The following is a 17,970-nucleotide window of genomic DNA, read 5'->3' as shown; positions in this document are numbered from 1 at the left end:
GGACTAGAAAGTGAGACACCTTTTAGTTTCTCACACCGGGGATCCCCATACTCAGGTGGCCAGGGAAAGGCCATCACTTTTGAATCCCGACCCTGGATGTGGACAAGCAAGGGTGTATCACCTGGGTTGGGGGTCCTCGGGGAGTGGGAGAGAAACACCTGATGGTGAGACAGGGTACCCCCCTTTTTCCACAGCGCATCTAACCCCTGTCCCTACCTATTTTATGGGAAACTACAGCTCCCATAATTTCTCCCCCCTTCACACTGACAACACTACTGAGCCGAGAAAGTTGAGGAATGAGGACAGGAAGATTACCTCTAGTGACTTGCAATGGCTCTGTCCCTTTAATGAGACCAAGCAGAGTGAGGCACGTAATCCTAACACACACCTGCCACTTGTTAATACTCCCGGTCAGGATAAAAGGTGGCACGCACAGGCACACAAGAGAGCCAGGCGAGAATTCCATAATTTCTGAAAGCTGTAAGCGTTCCAAGACTGAAACCGAATGAGAAGAAAGGATATACCTTCAAAGTGCTTCAAGGCGGGCCACTCCCCTCCTGGGTGAACAACGGAGTCGGTGAGGAGCAGGGGAGGTATTGGTAAGAGCCTTGACTGCAACATGAAAGGCATTGAAGAAAGAAACCAAATTAACATGACCAGAGAGTTATCAAAGGAAACAAAAGCCTGGTTTGTGTTAAAAGCAAATGAAATTGTAACAAGAGTTTAAGCTTGTGTGTGTGCTTGATCAAACACGTAACGGAAAATACAATTGCTGAATTGTAATGAGAGTATACAAAGTAACAGAGTGGTCCTGCGAGGCGGAACCGCACATTCGAAAGTCTCTGAAATGTTTGAAATTGTGATAAAACGGGAAACAAAGGCAAGAAAGTAACCACAATCCCAAATGAAAGTTCATTGAGTGAAAAGCAAAGTGTATGAACTTTAAATACACCAAGAGGGCAAAGTAAAGAAATAACTCCAAGGAAATAGAAATACTAAGAAGTGAGTTGATGAAGAATGTCAAATTGTTTAAAGAGAGGTCGAAGTGGTCATGCAAAGGTCTACGTAAAATCCTTGAAGTTTCAAAAGTCTTCAACAGTTAAAAGTTGTATGAAACTAAACGAAAGGAAGGGGATCCCACAAAGAGAAAGAGGATTTGAGCCCAGTGGAGGGAGACCCATGTGAGAGGTGAAATTATAAAAGTGTGAAAAGAAAGGTTCAAGCCCGGCAGAGGGCTGAATTGAGTTAAAATAAGATTTGAACTGTGTATTTGTGGCAAGGGGGACAAAGCCTAAAGAACTTGTTGAACTGTCAAACGCTTATAGCCCAAGCCTGAATTGTACCAGTAAGCCAAAGTGTGCCAAATTGATAGAACTATGCCATCCATCTATCCGTTTAAGAAACTCTCTAGAGACTGTGCTTCTGAACGTGGGGAAGGGAGTTGTTACCGAAGCCATTCTGACATTTCTGACATTTCTTTTAAGACACAATTTTTCCTTTTTATATCCCATTTACACATTAGTCATTTGAGAAAGGAGGGCAAGGTTAGGTTTTCTCATTATAGGCCTTTTTATCTTGACTAGACTGACTTGGACTTGTATTATTTGTTTAATGGTCGAGACTACTCCCATTCTAGAGTTAGGGCCAGTTAGGTATTCTGGAAGCAAATTTGAGTGGGCACCACAGGGGTATTGAATCTTTCTGGCGTTCTCAAAGGTCTCTAGTGTAATGAGTCTTTTTTAGGAAGTTAGGTCCTATGTACAGGAGCTGGCTGAAAAAGGCCTGGAAACACCCAAACCCAGAAAAACAGCAAGAGCAAAAGATTAGGTAAAAACCCAATCATACAGCCGCTCTCTGAAATCCCAAACTGGGTTTTGTGTTAGTTGTAATTTTACTATGTACAATTCCTGTGATCCAATCTTGGAAAAAAATCGAAAGTCAAATATATATATTTTTTTTTTAAATATATTTTTATTTTATATATATAAACCACACAACATTACAACTTAAACATAAATAAACACGTTTAACAACAAACAACACTGCAATCCCCATCCCTCCCCCCTATGAGCCTGTATGGTGTTCGCCTTTGGTATCCGCTGTGGGCGAGGGGGCGTCATCACTCTCAGAGTCAATTGAAGCTGACCCCGTTCCAAACAGTTCAGCTATCAACAGTTTCCATGCCGCAAGAGAGCACATTTCCTCGTCCTCCCCTGCGATACTGGCATCTCGCCACACAGCCGTCTCGGCCTCCGCCCATTTTTGGAGATCCCTCCACCAGACCTCCGTTCGTGGCTTATGACACTCCTTCCAACCCATGGCAATCCTACGTTTAGCAAGCACATAAGCCAGATCTTTCAATTTATCGACATGTCTAAGTTTACGCGCTCTGGGATATCCCCCCAGTAAGCAGGCCCAGGCTGAATCCACTTTGAGCTTAACACCCTTTCCTGCCAGCTTCTGCGCCACTTCACCCCAATAGCTTGCAATTACTGGGCACGCCCAAAACATGTGTATCATGTCTGCATTCTCCTCGTCGCACTTGGGGCACGCCTGGCGTCCAACACCCCGAAATTTGGATATTCTCAAAGGGGTCAGGTATGCTCTGTGCGTTATATAAAGCTGTATTTGCTTAAACCTGGCATTTCTCGATACTTTTTTATGATACCCGAGGGCTCGCTCCCACAACCCATCTGCCATCGGGGCCCCCATCTCCGTTTCCCATTCCAGTCTCAAGTGCTCTAAATCGCTCCCAGCCTTCGTCATCAACATCTCGTACAACCTAGAGACCTCATGCCCGCCCTCCGATGTGTCATATAGTATCTCCACCGGGGCATCCGGTTCATCGGCCAGGGTAGTTTCGGGCCACCTATTCCGGATCTCCTGCACTATCCTGTGATATGTCATATATTGACCCCTGTGCAGTCCCGACCCTGCCTCTAATTCTTCGAACTCCAAGATGGTCCCATCCTGCCAAATATCTCCCATGGTGACCAACCCCACTGACTCCCAGTATATCCGAATGGTTGCCCTGAGCTGCCCGTCTCCCTTCGCCAGTGCGACCAGTGGGAAGTGCAACACACACGGCAAAGGGTTGCCCATCATTCCACATGTTCCGTCCCAAAGCTAGCATACTAGGCCGCTCCCTCATGCATGCATTAGCCACCCAGATCACCTCTTGCAAGTAAAAAGGGGAGCAATCCTTCCCAAACAGCCTGTGTTCAGGGGTCTCTTCATCAGAGAGCCACCTGGACACATATTGTAGCTGCGCTGCCACATAATATGCCTCAAAGTTCGGCAGCTTGATTCCGCCCTTCTCATAGAAGTTCTGCAGCTTCCACAATGCGACTCTGTTGCGCATGCCGTGCCACAGGAATTCTCTGCAAACACTATGTAGCCTCACAAAAAACTTCTTAGGAATCATGTAGGGGATGTTGTTAAAATAATGCAGAAGCCTGGGCAGCACTACCATTTTAAGCATGGCTCCTCGGCCCATCATCGCTAGTGGTAATCTTTCCCAGAACCTCATACATTTCTCGATCTTCCCCACAGCAAGTTCGGTGTTATGCTTGTGCTCTTCCACGGTCGTATGATACACATCAATCCCCAAGTATCTAAAGGATCTCGTCGCCCACGGGATCTGCAACACTGGCAACCTCTCCACTGGAGTCCCCACATAGCCCCCCAGCGGAAATAGAGTGGATTTCTGAGGGTTTACCGCTATACCGGACAACCAGGCATACCTCCCCATCACCTCTAAGACATACTGCAAATTTTCTTCTGGGTATCTTAGGTATAACAGCATATCATCTGCATACAGGGATATGAGGTGACACTCTCCTCTCACATCAATGCCGACCGGGTCATATTGCTGCCGGAGGTAAATCGCTAAGGGTTCTAGGGCCAGGATGTACAACATTGGGGACCAAGGACACCCCTGCCTAGTGCCTCTGCCCAACTGCCATCTCTCTGACACCACTGCGCCCGTACGGACCCTGGCCAGTGGTGCACTGTATAACATCTCGGCCCACCTAACATAACCTGGTCCCATCCCGTACCCTTTCAGAGCCGCTAGCAGCCAAGGCCACCGAACAGAGTCGAACGCCTTAACCGCGTCCAATGCTACTATCGCCATTTCGCCGTCCTCACCACCACCCCACTCGACCACCCTGTGGAGGCGCCTGTGGTTGTGAGTGATGTTCCTATTGGGGACATAGCCCGTCTGGTCAGGGTGGATCAACTTGCCGATCACTCTACGCATTCTAGTAGCCAGGACAGCTGTCAGGATCTTACTATCTTGGTTCAGCATCGACAGGGGCCTGTAGGAGCCACAATCATGTCCCGGTTTATTTGGCTTGGGGAGCGGTATTATAATCGCCTCCCTAAGTGACTCCGGCAACCGTCCCATCTCGTACGCTTCGTTGAGCATTTCCAACATGGGTGGGAGCACTTCCTCTGCATAAACTTTATAAAATTCACTGGGGAACCCATCTGCCCCTGGGGCCTTACTAGTGGGCAACTGTCTCACAATCTCCTTCAGCTCTTCCAGGGTGATCGGAGCATCCAGCTCCTCTCGCTCCTCATCGCTGACCTTGGGCAAGCCTACATCTTCCAGCACTTCGTCTATCTCCTCCTGGCTGCCCCCCTCGCAATCTTCGTATAAGACCTTATAGTATTCCAAGAATGCCCTGTTCACGCCTTCTTGGGTGTCTACCTCCTCCCCCTTTTCATTGGTTACCATTCTGATCGGGGATCGTGGGGTCTCACTCTTGTACAACCAAGCTAAGAGTCGGCCCGTTTTATCTCCCCCCGCATGCAGTCTCTCTATATACTTTCTATAGTTCAAATTACAGAGCCTGTCCCAATGTTCCGCACACTCTTGTTGCAATTTGGAGACCGCCTCCGCATCTGTCCCACCACCTTTCAACTCCTCCTCCAGCGCAGTCTCAGCTCTATGCAAATCCGCCAGGACTCCCCCCATCAATCCCTTAGACTTCGCAATGGCGATCCCCCGCATTACGACCTTAAAGGCCTCCCATAAGGTGCCAGCCGACTTAACGCTCCCTTTATTCACCTCAAAATAAGCAGTTATCTCTTCCCTAATATCCTCTCTGAAGGCGGGGTCTTTGAGCGCCTCCGCCCTTAGGCGCCATGTTGGAATACGCGCTCGTGGGGAATACAGTTGCCATCGCATGACCAGGGGTGAGTGGTCAGAGAGGACCCTCGCCCTGTAGTCTATATGGTCGCACTCCGCGACTATGTCTGGCGTAGTGAAAAAGTAATCAAGCCTCGTGTGCAGTAGATGCGGAGCCGAATAGTGCGAGTATTGTCTCGCGCTCGGGTGTTTCGCTCTCCACACATCAACTAGGCCAAAATCCGCCAGCAGCGTCTGCAATACCCTAGCCGCCGGACTGGGCCTAGCCATCTTGTCATCCGACCTATCCTCCCTGGGGTTCAACACGCAATTAAAGTCACCACCCCATATCACCGTGCCCCCCATCCCAACACTGAGCTTGGTGCACAGCGTCCTAAAATATGTCGCCGTTTCCTGGTTAGGCGCGTATGTGTTTACAATGCACACTACTTTGTTCTCTACCATCCCCCTCACCATAACCAACCTCCCATCCTCCTCCACAACCTCCTCAATTAGCTTGAATGGGACGTGTGGCGCCACCCACACCAGCACTCCTCTGGCATAGGCGGAGTACGTTGATCCTACCACTGTTCCCTTCCACTTCCTCCCTACCAGCTCCAGTTTCTCTCGCTTTAGATGTGTCTCCTGTAGCAGGGCTACGTCTATCTTCTGCCTCTTAAGATACAACATGACTTTATTTCGCTTAAGATAACTGTTAAGCCCCCTAACGTTCCACGTTAATATCCTGAGGTCTCCCATGGCCTATCAGTAGTTTCCTCCCCCCATCCGAGGCAATCCCTCCCCACTTTGCGAACACCCACTCCCGGTTTCACCCCCAGGCTCATACAAAAACTAAAACTCCCCCCCAAACCCCTACCCCCAACCACTGCCCAGCTCCATCCCTGGATCTCAGGCATCCCTGTGTTCGGTCCTCCTTGGAAACCCAAATAGAGAACCCGACAGGGTGTCACCCCACTAACAGTGACTAAACTAAACACAAAAAGGGGGGTGTGAAGGGTGGCTTCAGGCGTCTCCTCATCTTCGCAACCATGTCCACGCAAGGACCACGTTTCATAACCCCTGACGCGCGCATGTTCTCAAGCGAGTTCAGCGACTATAATCTAGTCCCAATGTTCATGACCCGACCGGGCCTACAGCGTTACTTATCTCGTCCTTTATTTTCCACCGGCCGTCTGAACATCCGACTCCTGAGGGCAGTTGTGTGCATCCAACCACTCCATAGCATCCTCCGGGGTGACAAAGAACAGTAGCTTGCTCTGAAAGAAAACCTTCAGTTTGGCCGGATAGAGCAACATGTATTTAAGCCCCGCTTCCCGCAATCTCCTCTTCACCGCTCCGAAGTTCATACGACTGCGCTGTACCTGCAGGGTGTAGTCGGGATAGGCCGTTATATTCGCCGCTCCTCGTTGTATTGTGCCTCCCTTGCGGAAGTGTTCAAGGATCCTTTCTCGGTCCCGGTAATTAAGGATCTTAGCTATCACTGGCCTGGGCGGGTTTCCCGGTGGTGGCTTCCTAGTTAAGGCCCTGTGTGCTCTCTCAACCGCAAAACCCTGCGACAGGGTGCCTCCCGTGATCTCCTGCAGTAGCATGTTTTCAATAAATTCCGTTGGATTGTGGCCCTCAGTTCCCTCCGGCAGGCCTACGATACGAATGTTGTTCCTCCGGGCGCGCCCTTCTGCCTCCTCCGCCCTACTCTCCAAGTTGCCCACGCGTTGCACCAGGGCATGGAGTTCACGCTTATGCACAGCGCAGTCTGCCGCGGTAGGGCTCAATTCTTTCTCCAAAGTCTCTGTACGCTCTGCCAGGGTACGCACGTCCTGCCTTAGGAGGTTCACGTCCTCCTGCACTGCCCCAACCTGGAGTTCCATTGCGGTCTTCAGTTCAGCCACAGCGAGCTGGAGCTTGGTCTCCCAGGTCGCTTTCAGGTCTGCGATCGCAGCGAGGACCTCGTGGTTCGCACCCTCGGCGGCCATTTCCTTGGCTTGCGTTTTGTCCTTGCTTTTGGCTCCGTCTGGGCCGGGAGGCGTTTTAGCGTATTCGTCGAGCGTGTGCTGTTTGGTCTTCGCTCTCAGGGGCTTGTTAGACATGTCTCGCGTCCTTCAATCCCCGCTCGGATCTGGGGCAGGGTTTCACAGTGCGCTCTGCGGGTGCCCCATTGTTATCACCACTTCTCTGACACAAAGTTCCTCTGTCCTCCGGCACCCCGGCCATCTTGTCTATTACCTAGCGAAGCCAGGTCGCGTCTCACCCTCTGAGGTCCACTTTAGGCCACAAAGGGCCCGGGGCACAGTTCCCGGACACTCCGCACGATCCAGTCATAAAGTATCCTCGATCAGGCCCTGCTCCCTTCCCAGGTCCACGCCGTCGGCCTCGCAGGACTGGGTGTCCTTAATGACCTCGATGCACCCGCGTCATGCACCTACACCACCACCATGCTCCAGTGCGACCGACGGGCGCCCAGATCAAGCACCCCTTTGTTCCTTTGTTCGGCGGCGGCGGCCATTTTCTCGTTCATCGCACTCTCGCCTCCAGCTCTTCTTTTAGCTTTTTGTTGCGCTCTCACGGTGCAGGCCCGTATCGAAACACAACCTCACGTTCACCTGAGATTCATGCGCGCAGTCATATCAGTCTCAGCCAAATTGCATCGGTCCTTGCACTGTTTTCAGTCGGATAATGTGCGGATCTTCGGGAGCCCCCGTACAGACACGTCCTTTCACATGGCTTCCTAGCCACGCCCCAAAGTCAAATATATAGTGGTTTTTCAATGTTGATTTTATCCATCAAGTAGAAAAAATGTTTTAAAGAAAGGAGTGACAAGTAGCCACTAATAATGTTCTTTGTGAGGAAGAGATTGCCATAGATCACTCTATCCGTAGACTTATATTGTGCCAATGCATTTCGGAATACAACAAATTCCTTCATCAGGGCAAGTCTAAAACATAACATTTAAATGCAATTGTGCCAACCATCCCATGGTTAATATCCATATAAAATAAATCCCATATTTAGAACAACGTAAGTATATAAACATCAACATGAACAGTCATCATCCAAGTAGTTGAAATAATATATGAAGGTAAACACATACCCGACAATGTAATGAGCAGGATCAGAAGGCAGGTCAAAAAATAAAAGAAGCAAATCAGATCAGTACAAAGGTAAGTAAAGAGTGTCCTATAACAAAATGGAGGGAATTGGGTCCATTACCTGATGTAGGTGAGTAATGGCGAAATCTATGTTTCAGAGGCCAGGCTGCTTCATATATATGAAGGACCTATCCAAAATGTAGCTAATCGCTTAAGGAGAGAACAAGCGTGGATTGTAGCTTACCATATGTAGAGAACGAAGCGGAGAAGTTCTCTCTGCGTCTGCCGAAAGCAGACTGTCCTCGTTGCATCGGCGCGTTGCCGAGCAACCTAGTTGTGTAAGACACGTGATCACGGCTTCATGAAGAAGAGCACGAGCCGCGATCCGTGTCTGTGAACAGGTCAATGAGCTTGAATATGATAAAAATACCTAATTTGAGGACCTCCTGGATTAGTAATGATGAAAGTCATCACCTAAAAATCAAAAAGGAATTGGTAGTCTGTCATCCATGGACATAGAAAAAATACTAAGAGTGAATGAACTCAATTGGATAGCAGTAATGGCTGTTTCATGAACACCTCAGATGAGGCTATGTTGTTATGAACGTGCCTAAATTGGATGAATAGAGCCTAGGGAGCAACCCTATGGCTGTACCTTATATTGATAGTATGTGCCTTAATGCTGCTAGTGGTGTCGTCCTGACAGACGGCACCTCGGGTCCTGGAGGAGAACTCCAGGATGCGCAGCATGCAGGACATTTTAAACATGGGAAACATCTCTTATTCATATACATTCGAGTGACCCTCAACATTCAGGTCATGTGTGTACTGGTGTCAATCTAAACCAAATGATCCAAAACACAATAAAAGAAATACAATAAAAGAAAACAATTAGAGAAAACAGTGAAAGTTGATCTCCTCATTTAATCCATTGGGTGCTAGACTGCCAAGTTTGTCAATCAATATGTCTCTCTGCGATTCAAACGTCGACATAAATCCTCATGAGGGCTATTCTTGGTTAGAACTTCCAAAATCACGAATTTTATTTGTGACACGTTATGTCCATTGGCCATCCAATGCCGTGCCACGGCTGAATTGGTGTTTGCATTGCGAATACAGGATCGGTGTTCACCCCACCTCAACCTGGCTGTTCGGGTTGACTGTCCCACATAAAATTTCCCACAAGGGCATTTAATGCCATAGATGATATTACTGCTGTCACATGTGACAAAAGTCTTTAGCATAATCTTCTGTCCCGTCCTAGGATGGTTAATGGAGTTCCCTTTAATAACAAAATTACAGTTGACACACTGCAACAAGGAAAAGTCCCAGTTCGCTGTGTCATAGGTTCCCTTGCTGTAGGTTTCGTCTGCACCAGTTCATCTCTTAGGTTCCTACTGCGTTGGTATGCAAAGATTGGTTTTTCACTAAAAATATCTTGAACTCGGATGTCATTCTTGAAAATCTCCCAATGTTTCATAATAGTTTTCTTGATTTTGTTACTTTGCGTAGAGAACTTAGATACAAATACTGGTGACTTTAATTCTCTCTTATTTTTGGGATTCTGTTCTGATAATAGAGTCTCTCGTGATAAGGCATCAACTCTGTCAGATGCCAGATCGAGTTCATTCTGCTTGTATCCCCGGGCCAGAAATTTTTCTTTCATTTCCATCTGTTGCATTCTGTAGTCTTCAGGGTCACTCACTATTTTCTTGACCCTGAGTAATTGACTGTATGGTAGATTCTTCAGTAGGCTCGGCTGATGGAAGCTGAGGCGGTGTAGGAGATTATTCCGATCTGTCACTTTCCGAAACAATGAAGTGCTGTAGCTAGTAAGTTGCTTTCTGACTTGCACATCAAGGAATGTTATAATTTCATACGAGAGCTCCCTGGTGAACTGTATCCTCTGGTCAATGCTGTTTAGATACACAAAAAATGTTTCAAAAGACTCTCTGGTTCCTTTCCAAATTCCAAAGATATCGTCTATGTATCTCGTCCAAATCCGGATATCCTTATTCCATTCTTGTTTATTCAATACATGTTCTGTTTCAAATTTATGCATGAAACTGTTGGCATATGAGGGTGCCATGGTGGCTCCCATTGAAGTCCCTGCAGTTTGTAGAAAAAATTGATTGCCATATTGAAAATAAGAGTTCTCGGCAATAAATTGTAACAATGCCAGTATGAATTCCTTCTGGGCACGTATCTCAGGTGCTTTCAGTAGCAGCCATTCTACAGCCTCTATCCCCAGGTCGTGGGGTATAGAGGTGTATAAACTCTTCACGTCTATAGTAAACATCAGATCTTCAGGCAAATGTGTCAATGAGCTGAGCTTTTGCAGGAAGTGGGTGGTATCCCTAGTGTAGGTGTTGGTCTCTTGTATCAATGGCTGTAGGAAGAAGTCTATATAGATCCCTAAAGGTTGGTTAATGCTCTCTATCCCTGCAACAATTGGTCTACCTGGTGGTTTGATAGCATCTTTATGGATCTTCGGCAACGTGTAGAAATTAGGTATTCTAGGATGTTCTTTCAAGAGAAATTTTTGTGTATGCTCGTTGATCCAATCCAATTCAAATGCTTTTGCTAGGAGGATCTTCAAATTCTGTTTGATCAAAAGGGTGGGATCATGGTCCAAACTGGCATATGTGGTCTGGTCCTGAAGCTGTCTTTTACATTCAGCATCATAGTCACATGTATTCTGAATAACCAAGGCTCCCCCCTTATCTGCAGGACGAATGGTAATACTCTGGTCACTAAACAGGTCTCTAATCAATCTTATCTCGTGTGGTTTTAAGTTCCTGTACGGAGGATTTCTGTAGCTGATTCGTTCAAGTCCCAAGTAACTAGTTTCTGGAATATTTCTATGGATGGTACTGTGATGGGTGGAACAAACCCACCTTTGACTCTAAATTCTTGAAAGTCTGGAATCTTGGTCGGACTCTCTTGTGTCTCCAATTCGTTAAAGAAGACTTTAAGTTTGAGTTTGCGAATGAACTTATATAGTTCTATCTTCGTGTCAAACAAGGTGGTACCGTAAGTCGGTACGAAACTGAGACCTTTCTGTAGAGTCTCTTCCTCTGCCTTGTTGAGACTCCTCCCCGAAATGTTAACGACTAACTTTTCTTCTGCTGCAATCTCGTTAGAGGTTTGTTTCTTGCGCTGCCTCCTCCCCCTGCGGGTTCTTTTCGGCGGGCGCCTAAAAAAGATACAGCAGACGGAGCTCGTGCCGAAGGGCTTGTTGTCTGTGCAAGGTTATCTATGGTTTGTTCTGCTGGAATATCAGACTCTCTCTGGGCCTCTGAGTCGGAACTAGAGGTATTGTCGGATGTGTATTTAAAAAGTTTCTTTGGTGCTACTGGGCCGTATTAGTCCATCCAGGTGTATACCTCGTCATTAATATAATCATAGGTATCCCGTCTGAATTTCTTGACCTTCTTTTGCTCCAATTCAGACTTGTAGTCCTCAAGCTTAGTGTTAATCTCTAGTAGTATGGTGTCATATTCTTCTCTTCCAAGTGTGTCAACTAATTCTTTCTCTATCTCCTCAATTTCTGTACTGAGGGTTGTTAGATTCTTTGATAACTCTTGGATAGTTAGCAAGATGAGGTCCAGTGAACACTTATTCAGTATAGCTTCCCACCTTCGAACAAACCCTCTACTCTCTTTGCACAAAGTCGGTCGGAGCTGTATGCGAAGCCCCCTTGGGATACGTTGATTTTTGAAGTATCGTCCGAGGGTAATTGCGTGTAATTTCCTATTTATCTCCTTTAGTATGAGATACTCTAATTGTTTAATCCGTTTGGCTGGATCCTTTGGTGTAGTACCATGAGCACCAATAGACGTTTCGCTAATGAGTCCAAGAATGGCAGATGCTTCCTCAGTTGAGAAACCTAAGGTTTCTGCACATTTGTTAGATAAATCTTCAATGTCCTCAAATGACATGTTCAGTGTGTTGGGTAATCTTTGTGCCACCACTGCTGTGTGTCTCACCAATGAAGGGAAGGAAAAAAGCAGGAAGCAAATTTGAGTGGGCACCACAGGGGTATTGAATCTTTCTGGCGTTCTCAAAGGTCTCTAGTGTAATGAGTCTTTTTTAGGAAGTTAGGTCCTATGTACAGGAGCTGGCTGAAAAAGGCCTGGAGACACCCAAACCCAGAAAAACAGCAAGAGCAAAAGATTAGGTAAAAACCCAATCATACAGCCGCTCTCTGAAATCCCAAACTGGGTTTTGTGTTAGTAAAATTACAACTATGTACAATTCCTGTGATCCAATCTTGGAAAAAATTGGAAAGTCAAATATACAGTGGTTTTTCAATGTTGATTTTATCCATCAAGTAGACAATTTTTTTTTTTTTAAAGAAAGGAGTGACAAGTAGCCATTAATAATGTTATTCGTGAGGACGAGATTGCCATAAATCACTCTATCCGTAGACTTATATTGTGCCAATGCATTTTGGAATAAAACAAATTCCTTCATATTTAGAACAACGTTCTGCCTTCTGATCCTGCTCATTACATTGTCGGGTATGTGTTTACCTTCATATATTTTTTCAACTACTTGGATGATGACTGTTCATGTTGATGTTTATATACTTACGTTGTTCTAAATATGGGATTTATTTTATATGGATATTAACCATGGGATGGTTGGCACAATTGCATTTAAATGTTATGTTTTAGACTTGCCCTGATGAAGGAATTTGTTGTATTCCGAAATGCATTGGCACAATATAAGTCTACGGATAGAGATCTATGGCAATCTCTTCCTCACAAAGAACATTATTAGTGGCTACTTGTCACTCCTTTCTTTAAAACATTTTTTTTCTACTTGATGGATAAAATCAACATTGAAAAACCACTATATATTTGACTTTCAAATTTTTTCCAAGATTGGATCACAGGAATTGTACATAGTAAAATTACAACTAACACAAAACCCAGTTTGGGATTTCAGAGAGCGGCTGTATGATTGGGTTTTTACCTAATCTTTTGCTCTTCCAGTTAGGTATTTCTCCCAAACTTATTTAACCCAAAATAATGGTTTTTGAAACTTGCATCCATGGTGTGTGTCTGCTGTTGATAACATGTCTTCCTTACACTGTACATGAAAACACAACGTGGTTAAAGCAGCCATGATGGAAAAATGGGCATCGGACTCGTATTGAAACCAATCAAGCTATCAGGGCTGCAGAGCCAGGAGACGCTGGAAAAACAGCTTTGTGTGAGGAATAAAGAGGAGTCTATTGACCTAGAATCAAGGATGCTACTTCAAGGAATAATTTCAGGGCACAAGGAGAGTCAGAAGGATAAGTCATGTACATAAGACATATTTCTCTTATATTAAGCAAAGAAGAAAACATCTGCAAACGCAAAGTATTTGCCAATTAAAGATGCAGAAAACCTACGCAAGATGGAGTGAACAAGTCTCCAGAAGGATAATGACACTTAGCTCAACTGAATCAAATAGCAGTAAATAGAAGGTCGAAATGGACACATTTGTGGTCTCCTCTCACGTGATTCAGAAGTCGAAAACAAGGGCTATTCATTAAGCTCCAGATGAAGATAATGGTGTACCCTCCATTGGCTCCCAGTGGATGCAAGGATTAAATTAAAAACCCTTTGCATTGTCCACAAGGCTTTCTGGGGCCTGGGTCCCAAATACCTTCAACTATCCCTCCTTAAATACCTCCGTTCTCGAGCCCTTCGCTCCTCTACTTCAAACTCCTTCAGGGTCAGCCGCTTTTCTAAGAAACGTGCAGGGGGCAGATCTTTTTTCTCGGCCGGAGCCTCCCTTTGGAACGGCCTCCCTGCCACCCTGAAACTGGAGGAAAACCATCTACGATTCCGTAAGCTCCTTAAGACCTTCCTCTTTGCATCTGCCTTTGCCACTCTCCTTCCCTGTTGATCTGCCTTCTTTTCTCAGCACTGCCTCACCTGCCAACGGGGCCCCCTTAGCTCAGTTACCTGCCCTCCTGGACTTCCTCCGGCACTGCCTCCCAGCCACCCCTGCACTGGGGCCTGTTATCTGTACCCTCACAGGTCCCCCCACTCCTCTCCTGCACTTATCAGATGTTACCCTATCTGACTTGCCCTGCACTGCACCCTTCACTGGCTGCACAAATCACTGCTCTTACCACCTTATTTATTTACTTATGTATCCACTAACTTATTATTTATCCTATGCCTACACTTCTTTGCCCCCCCTCCCTTTTTCTGTTGCACTTCCCCCTTTCCCTTTCCCATGCACTTTCACGTTCTCAATGCCACTGGGCCTAGTAAGATCGTTTTATTTTTGTTTTCTCCGCTGCTCCCCCTCCCTTTGCCTGGTCACGCTCTGAAACACCTGTGTATGGGTGCGATATAAATAAAATATCATATCATACCTACGCTCCCTTGAAGGTCCCAGAACAGAGAACAGGCTTTGAGGTCAACTCCAAAGGAGAAGGCTTGGCTTGGGGCCGGACTGATGAGAGATGGACTAATTGGGACAGTGGGGAGTAGTGTGACGTTACTGCGGCACCATAGTTTTGTTTTTGCTTACGTCCTGCTAATGAGCCGAAAGTCCAAGGTTGGGAAAGCGCATGCCAACCAATCAGTGGATCTATGTAGCAACATGCTATGCTATGTTGCAAATACCAACTTACTGCTATTCTTCCATTATAATCAGTATTATACGTTATTTAGAGGCAGTTTGAGGCGTGCCTAACAGATAAGGGACAGCCAATGAGGTTATTCAAACTTATATATACTATAGGAACATATGTTCCATTAACCAATCCCACCTTTCAAAGGGTTTACAGTTTGCCACGTAGGATCATAAATGACGCATATCGAGGTATAAAACCTTTGTATAATCAAATTTGGGTGACTGCGCGAACTACTGCTTGTTATTCGCCAGATTGCCCTACTTTATTTTATGCTAATAATTGTTATGCTCACCTGGCTCCCACAGGGGCATCAGTCGGACCCAGACAGCTGCGATCTCCAGCCATGTGATGCGTAGTGCAGCGATGACTGACTGGATCTGCCCTCCTAATCTTGTCTGCTTAACCGGTAGAAATATTCTCTTGCAAGTGGAGAGATGGATTTAGCCACTTGTCTATATTACCCGGCGCTGTCCGGTAAATGTTGCACGAGGAAAACGTGTTGCTTTGCCTCTCTTTACAGATGCGGCACGTGAAAATATGGAGAGTCACAAAAGGATGCCTCCGGTGGTAAATCAGGTAAGTCTATGGTGGTAAGAATTATATTTGTTGGTTCCCTCGGCTCACCTTGTGGTTTTCTTTTGTCTCCTGGGTGCCGAAGTTCGGCGAAGAAATGATGGAGGCAGCGCCGACCCGAAGGATGCTGTGAAGACTGGGGAGTATGGCATGACGCTGCAGCTGGAGGTGCGGCGCGTGCAGAAATGATGTTCTTTACAGGTCCGGAGACAAGATGGATCCAGAATCAGGCGTGGATTAGAAATAAGTTCATTTTCTAACCTTGTCCCTTTCTTTCCTCTATGTTTTAGGAGCTCCGGATTCGAGGCGGGCGTGGCAGAAGACTGGATGCAGGCTGCAGGCACAGTGAGTGTTACGCTGCTGGATGCAGAATAACGCGAAGAGTGTTTTGCTGGTCGGGTGTGGTTTAAATAGCCTCAAAAGTAGTCCCAGGTAAGAAGTCCCTAGAACCACACCCGAGTAAAAAATGTTCCCTGTAGAAAAATTGTCCCTTTCAGGCTTCATGTTGGATTGCAGTCATTTGCAGCATGGTCTGCCTGAGGTAAGTAATGACTATGAGCCTGGCGCCTAAGGCACCAGGACTGAACCCAGATAGCCCCTAGCCGGGGCTGCTGAGGTTTTATTAAATGTCTAGATGCCTGCTCCCGGGGCTGATGGGCTTGGTCCAGATGCCTGGGGGTAGGCATCATGACATAGTAAAGTAATATTTTGCCATATTCTTTGAGTCCGTCCGGTTATTTGGGTCTGAGATCATTATTGGTAATTCAATCTAGCACATGAGACGCTTCAAAGTGCTAGAGCGCAGCCTAGTTTTTCTTCGGGACGGTGAACAGGCAAGAATAAAACCTGCATCCTTTTTGAGGAGATTGGAATTCTCTTGAAAGTTTGTGAACCGACCTGAAGAAGAGGTCGGAATGGCTAGTCGATAAGACCACAGAGCGGATCCAGAAATCACTTTAGATGGTAACCCCAGCCCTGATGATAGTTACAAATTCTGCCATCTACCAGGGACGGGTGTATCTCGGCATTGATCTCACTGCTTTTTGGTGTCAGTCAGTGTTGCTGAGGGAGAGAAAAAGAATCCTCTGTTTGAGGGTCTTTGTTGTTTTCTCTTCTGTGAGGAAGGTGACCCATCTGGCTGTCTGCTTTTCCTATCATGGTATTGAAAAAAGCAATGAAAGCTTTTGGATGTGAAATCCGAGCAGGTCTTTCTGGAAGACTGAAAGGGCTTCTGAGGACCTTTTACACGGACTGCAAGGGAGTTGGCTGTGAGGGCGGAAATCTTTTTGTTTAATCCGTCGTCCTCAAGAGGGAGTCCTTGTAAGCTGAACAACCTAACTCTACTCCAATTTAATGGCTCTAGGCACAGATACCATGGTGCAAAGCTTCACCCATATCCTGCACAGTGAGCCCAGCCTCGACTAGACCTAATTTGAAGGCTGCTTTTCTCTTGTGAGGCAAATATTGTTGAAATTCAGCTTTATCAAGCCACATGTGTTGGTTGGCTGCCGCCAGAAGAGCCTCAGGGTTTGCCAGGTGCAAATTAAGCGATGCGTTAGCATAGATGTTTTTGGCATACATGTCTAACATCTTGCCCTCTTTAGAAAGGCGGTTAGAAGCTCGGGACCTGAAAGAGGTGGATTGGGTAGGCCTGGAGAATAATGTTGCTGCTGCGACAATAGAGGATTGCGGCTGTTATTTTGGAGAAAGGCTTGGAGAATCTGACATGTTTTTGATATTAAGCCTAGATTATTCATTTAATTGACCGGATTAAGTGTGAATTTTCAGCCTATACATCCTTTAGTAAGGGTATACCAGATTTGTCCGCTTTATTAAGCAAGAGTACACCAGTCAGAATTCCAGTACCGGATTCAGTTGGAACTGGAAGCCCTATGAAGTCCTGTACACCCCACAACCTACTTTAGAAAGCTTTCGCTGACAGGGAAGCTTCCTCTTCCTCCTTGCAATCATCATCAGTGACCCCTTGAGTGTCAGTGTATTTCATAGGGCCTTGATCTAAAAAGGGGTTGACCTTTGTGTCACATCCAGAATAGATGGTGCAGGAGGCACAAGCTTCAAGGCAGACCTAATTGGGGGAGCCATTGTCCGGGTACCAGATGGCAGGGAAGGTCTTGAGGCTAGCCACAGCCACGGTGCCGTGCCTTCTGTACAACACAAAATTATTTAAAATAGGAATTACTTCTTTTTGCGCTGTACAAAAAGTACTCCGGGCTAGTCCCAAAGGGCTGACCCCCCAGAAGTATGGAGGAAAGGGGAGAGGATGGGACATAGGAGTATGTGCGTTTGTGGGATGAAAAAACTGTTGCCTATAAAAAGCCAGATTTACTGGGTTTGTCAATGCATGTTATTTTTTGCATTCTGGGACTTAGTCCGGCATTTACAATAGGAAATCCAAAACTACTAACAATGTGAATAACAAAAATCGATGGTACTCCCGCTAAAAATGGTCAGTTCAAATATTTTTAGCACAAGGCATCACATGTCTCAGT

General features: G+C 46.2%; 1 protein-coding gene across 6 annotated transcripts in view; it reads right to left on the bottom strand.

Annotated features, from left to right (window-relative positions):
- The window catches only part of SNX13 (sorting nexin 13), a 2,094,218-nt gene that overhangs the window by 954,155 nt on the left and 1,122,093 nt on the right, over nt 1-17,970 (bottom strand). The gene's annotated exons all lie outside the window — the stretch shown is intronic.

This window comes from Ambystoma mexicanum, chromosome 2q, assembly GCF_040938575.1.
Source record: "Ambystoma mexicanum isolate Mex_15411 chromosome 2q, UKY_AmexF1_1, whole genome shotgun sequence".
Classification (NCBI taxonomy): Eukaryota; Metazoa; Chordata; class Amphibia; order Caudata; family Ambystomatidae; genus Ambystoma; species Ambystoma mexicanum.
Note: the sequence above shows the minus strand (reverse complement) of the source record. Positions and strands in the feature narration are given on the sequence as shown.